Source organism: Hipposideros armiger, unplaced genomic scaffold (assembly GCF_001890085.2).
Source record: "Hipposideros armiger isolate ML-2016 unplaced genomic scaffold, ASM189008v1 scaffold_485, whole genome shotgun sequence".
Classification (NCBI taxonomy): domain Eukaryota; kingdom Metazoa; phylum Chordata; class Mammalia; order Chiroptera; family Hipposideridae; genus Hipposideros; species Hipposideros armiger.
Window position 1 is genome coordinate 1,216,925 of NW_017731835.1, and position 6,473 is coordinate 1,223,397.

A 6,473-nucleotide genomic window follows, 5' to 3' on the forward strand; every position below is an offset into this window, starting at 1 on the left:
TATCCACAGGCATTTTGGCTAAAAAATAAAGCAGACGTCATTACCATAGTTAATGGCAAATTATTTAGCAGAAAATAACTATTGTAGATATCATTTATAAAATAATTTATAAGTGTACATAAATGTATACCTTCTTGCTACAGAAACCCATGTTGTTTTGGCTGTTTTAAATTTTATTTTTAGCTTGTAGTCACTCACCCTTTTATTCAATTCTCAATGTTAATTTGAACAGATAATTTAGAAAGACTGGTGAAGCACAAAATGTATTTGTCTTGTTAATTTTGTTAACAACTGAAGCTACAAGGAGAGTGCATTTTCATAAATAGCTATGACAGCTGCCTAGTTAAAAGAATGAATTCTTCATCCAGCAAATAATCTTTGAAGTGAAGTCATAATGCTTACTCCTTATTTTCATAACTCTGATTAAAAAATAACACCATTAGCTGGGCTGCCACCCGGATGGCTTAGTGGATAGAACATGCACTCTTAACAACAAAGCTGCTGGTTCGACTCCCGCATGGGATGGGATAAATATGGATAACATATTTATTAAAAAACCCAAAATCCTATAGCCTTTGTCATGACCATTTAGGAAAACAGAGGAAAGAGGGACTTTCTAGATTATAAGAACACTATAATACTAAAGAGTCTCCACGAGAGTATCTATTCCTGCTTCTAGAACCATCTGGATTAGACAGCCCATATTTCCTTGGAAGAGGAAATACAATAGATTCCACGATCTCCCTGAGTAATATTTCCCCTCATTTTATATCATGAATGGTGAAGAAGTTGATTGTATTTTAAAAGTTTTCTTAGGCAATACTATACCTTTTGCAATTAATTCTGACTTAAAAATCTCAAATCAGAACATCATAATTACAAGTGATTGCTTCATCTTATTTTTTTTCTTGGTAACTCCTATTTTAAGCACTAAGTATAACTTTTTTATTATAAAAGTAACATTAGAGAAAATCAAGATAATTTTTGAATTTCAGACAAATATTTGTAATGTTCATAATACTTCAAAGTATTATGGCCATAGCATCTGCAAAATAATAACATGCTTTAATCAGGATCTTTAAATAATGACACATTACAATTACTATTGCTATTCTCCAATAAATTTAATTACTTAAAAGTTTTTTTTCTTTATTTTTTAGAAACTTATAACTGAGTCTAGTAGTTGTCCAAATACTTGAAAATACACATGAGTTCTCCTTCAGATGTTTGGAATCATATCTGTACCACCTTTCTTGACTATTAAAAAATATACCTTTCCTTAAGGTAAGATAGTCAAAATCTGTACCTTCTATGATTCAATTATTTATTTAAGTTCAACACGATTTATGGCATACTTACCATTATTCAGCCTAAGTACTGGCTAAAACACAAGAAATATAAGATTATGTCCTCTCTCCAAAAAAGGTAAATGTTACACAGCTCTAAACATAGAGTTACACAATTAGAGAGGACTGGTAGTAATTACTTGACTTATTTTAATCAGATATTTACGAACAGAAACGTTATAAATCAGAATCCCTAATAACTGCTTTTAAGCTCAAATTATATTGTTACTGAAAAAAAACAAAGTTCGCTGCTAGCCACTTGAAAGCCAATACACAATAGACAAGTGTTGGGTGAAAACGAAAGGTTGCTTTATTCAGAGAGCCTGCAGCCTGGAAACACAGCTGACTAATCTCCNGCAGCAGGCATGAGCTTTAGTGAGCTGCCGTGAGCCACCATGAGCCGCTGTCCAATGGCCCCCGAGCGACTGCCTCACCTGGGAAGAGCACAATGATAATGCCAACACGAGTCAGTGAAGTGACGTCCTCCACAACTAGACTGAAGAACAAAAGGACAGCAACTGGTCTGTTCCCCTTCCCCAATTCCCCAATGCTGTTGCCCTACCCCAACTCCCCAATAAAATCTTTAAAAAAAAAAGACTATGGAGAACTAGCATCCAGTGAAGAATATCAGAAATTATTTTAGGAAGATCAATTATATTAAATTCTACTGAGCAGTTGTTTAAAATGAAGACAAAGCAACTTCACCAATTTTGGTAATAAAAATGCTCTTTGTGAGCTTGACAAGGACTCCAGAAGATATGGTTGGAACTGAAATGGATGTTAAAATGTCATTGGAAAGAGAGTAACAGCACTTTTTTATGTGTTGGCTTTTGGAGTAAATGGGAAAAACAAAGAAATAAACAAACAAACAAACAAAAACATCACAGAAGATCAAGAGAGGTGTGTGATTGAACACATGTTTATGTGCTTCCAAGAACTACTGTAGTATATAGTTCATGAGTAATAAAGATGGGTGAGCTCCAGAGCAAAGGGGGGAAAGTCTTTGATATTTGATAACAAAGAAAACATTTTCACTGTAAAATTAGATAAAGAATATGAGCCCACAAGTTCAGTGGGTGACAGAATAATGAGGAAAGTCCTATATGATGGGATCCATCTTTAAGATGAGTTTTCAGGCAACGTCACCAGCTGTAAGTGAAGATTGAAGGAGGTGTAGGTGGTGTGAGGGGGAACCTGTAAAAATAAGACAGTTATCTGAGATTAAAATAAATATAATTGAGACACATTTGGATTGCTTGGTAGAGTTACCCATTTGAGGTTTATTTTCTTGAATTTAAGATGAAGACAGTTAGTTAAATGTGTGACTTTTCTCCAGAAACTTGAGGAGTGGAGGTATTTGAATTTAGCCATTGCTGAGAATTCATATAAGGAAGAAAGTGAAAAGCAAGAGTACTGATCACAGTAAAAACCTGATGTTAAGAGTTTGGGGGTTTTAATCTATTGAAAGAACTATTACAATATGGTTTCTAGGATAAATGGAGTAGCAGAAGAGGCAGTCAGATTTTGAGACTGCGGGTAGCAAAGTTTTGTAGGAGGTAGAGATATCGTGCATAACATGTTCCAGGTTGTGTAGACTATGAGAGTGGCTGAAGGAAGAAAATTGGAGACAAGTTCCAGATGAGACACCTAGTTATTTGATAGGCAATGAATTTTTATGCATTGAATTTGGGACAATAAAGAGAATGATAATGACAATTTTAAAAATAACCTCCACTTAGGAAGACTAGAGGAAGATGGGGTCCTCAGAAGATCAGGACTACATTATTGGAAAAAGAAGAAAACACANTCAAGCTTGTGAAAAGTTGCATGAAGTTTACGGTGACAATGCTGTACAAGAACGTCAGTGCCAACAATGGTTCACGAAATTCTGTGCTGGTAATTTTGATATCAATGAGTTGCTCAGTCAGGGAGGCCCACTGAGGTTGATGATGACAAAATAAAGGCGTTGTTTGAGTCAAACCCACATTACACGACACGAAAGATTGCAGAAACATTGAATATCCATCACTCAAGCGTTCATAACCACTTGAAGAAGCTGGGATACGTAAGCAAGCTCAATATTTGGGTTCCACATGAACTCATAGTTCATTTGACGGCACGTATAAACATCAGCAACACGCTCATTAAACGTGAGGAAAACGATCCTTTTTTGAGGCGACTGATAACTGGTGATGAGAAGTGGATTGTTTACAACAATGTGGTACGCAAACAGTCTTGGCCCCAATGTGATGATTTGCCTCAAACGACATTGAAAGCAGGCATTCATCAGAGGAAGGTTATGCTCTCAGTGTGGTGGGATTTTAAAGGTGTCGTGCTTTTCGAGCTCCTATCATGGAACCAAATAATCAATTCAAATATGTACTGTTGGCAATTGGACAGTTTTAGTGAATCCATCATCCAGAAACGTCCAGAGCTTGTTAATTGTAAAGGAGTTGTGTTCCATCACAACAACGTGAGACCACACACAAGTTTGATCACCTGTCAAAAATTACTGGAGCTTGGATGGGATGTGTTGCCACACCCACCATACTCACCTGTCCTTGTGCCGTCAGACTTCTACTTGTTTCACTCTCTTCAAAACTCCTTGTGTGGTATAACATTCAATTCAGATAAGGCTGTAAATCATCATCTTGTTCAGTTTTTCGCAAATAAAGACAGGTTCTTCTATGAACGAGGAATTATGAAGCTCAATGAAAGATGGCAAAAGGTTATCGAACAGAATGGGCAATATATCATAGATTGATGTTTGTTCATTATATAAATAAATGACCTTTGAAAAACCTAGACAAAATACGTCATGACTTTTCCGACAACCCAATATATGTTTTTTATCATTAGAGACTTGTTCTAGAAAAAAAAAATTAAAGCTGAACCAGTTGAAACATGACTTTATTATTTATTATTGAAACATAAAACCAGGTGAATTTTCTCTCTGAATAACATAGCTAGTGTTTCATTTGGAAAGCAAAGTGTCTTAAAGCACAAATAAGTGTTAGACAGTGGCTTATATAACAGAAAACAGCTTCAGCTGTGATTCATTTGAAAGATTGAGGCAGAATGATGAAATAGAGGAGTTACATGTATGACTCCCACTCCTGTTCATCAATGAGTCTATTCTTCCAGGTCCTAATATTTTACATAAGATACTTTTAATTGTCTTTATTATTGGCGGGGGGATAGGGCAAGAAAAACCTGGATAAAAATCTTCATTAAATTCACTGAATTACATATTCCAGATATTTTCATGGAATATGAATAGCCTGAAAGTAATACTTAAATAATTTCTCAGCATGGCATAATCTATGCCTGCACATACTTTGCATAAGTTATTACCTTCTACCAAGGAATGAAAATGAGAATTGTTTAAAATGGGGTATGCTTGATAGTGAATCAAATTTCTCTAGTATGTAAATTATTTCCTGGGAGTGAATAAGGCACATTGGGAGCAATTTAATAAATGATACCCTGGAGGTCTGAACGGATTAATGAACCTGATTACCCTTCTCCTGCAGAAGGAGAAAACTGTCACTCTGCAGTTAGCCTAAAATGAGCTCTCCATAGTGTCACTTTAAGGTATTTTGTGGGGAGAAAGGAGATAAATATAGGTGCCCCATTTAATACTTCTTGGGGTAGAGCTAATTTACATGATTACTTTCTTTCTTTCTCAGTATGGTGTCATTAGCATAGAAGCATATACTAGCAGTCTTATCAGGTCAGAGAGTATGCTGGCTCTGTTAAACAACCCTCTCTACTCTGGTGCTGTGGAGCCTGGCTTAAGGTGAAGGCCATGGTCTTTCTCTCCTAAACACTGATGCTTGAGGTTGCATCTCATTTTCTCTGCAGTGCTTCACAGGTATTTTCCCATAAAACACGTCTATGGAATGAGCTTAGCATTCTTCATCCAGCCATAAACAAAAGAAAAGGTATATTTGTCTCAATAAGAAACAAATTCACTTATCTTTTTATTCAAAATAACTTAATAGGTTGACATCGATGTGTGACAAAGTACTACAAACATAGAGGCTTAGAACAACAAAAAATATATTATCTCATTGTCTTAGTCAGTCCAGGTGCTGTAACAAAAATAGCATAGGCTGGGTGGCTTAAACAATAGACATTTATTTCTCACAGTTCTGAAAGCTGGGAAGTCCACGAAAAATGTGCTGGCCAATTCAGTTGCTGGTGAGGGCCCTTTTCCTTGTTTGCAGAAAGATGCCATTTTGCTGAATCCTTACATGGTGGAGAGGGAGCTCAGATCTTTTCATCCCCTTATGAGGACACTAATCCCATCAAAGAGGCTCAATGTTCACAACCTCATTTAAAACTGTTTCCCAAAAGGCCCCACTTCCTAATACCATCTCACTGGAGGTTAGGGTTTTAAAATACAAATTTTGAGGGGACACAAACAAAGTACATGACACAATTTCCACAGGAATGAGTTTGCTAGGGCTTCTGCTCAACATTTCAAAGGCTGAAATCAAGGTATCAGCTGGCACTACAATCTCAGCTAAGTCTTGGCTTCCCCTTCCGACATGTTCAGATTGTTGGTAAGACGTATTCCTTGAGGTTGTAGTACTGAATTCTCTAGTTTCTTGCTGGTTGTCAGCCAGGGGTTTCTCAGCACACAGAGGCCACCTCAGGTCCTAGCCTTATGGTCCTCTCTCAACATAGTATCTTCCTCCATCAAAACTAGAAGGAGTCTCTCATTCTAAGAGCTCACTGATTAGATTCAGTGCACTCAGGATAAATGGATTAGTGACCTTAATTATATCTGCAACTACCCCTCTGCCACATTAGTGACATAATCACAGGAGTGATAACTCATTATATTTACAGGACCCATGCACAATCACAAGAGTGGTATTAAAAAGAGAATGTATCATGGAGGTCACATTTGAATTCTGCTGATCACAGAATATGCATATTTTCTCTCCTGTCTGAGCACACATATGCAGGCATGTAGGTGGCATACCACATAACACACAAATACACACACACACACACACACACATAGAATATGGAAGACATATATCAAAGTTTTGGCCCTACATACAGAATCTTTCTGGCTTCTACTTGAATTCTTTCCCTTCCCGGTTAGTTCAATGT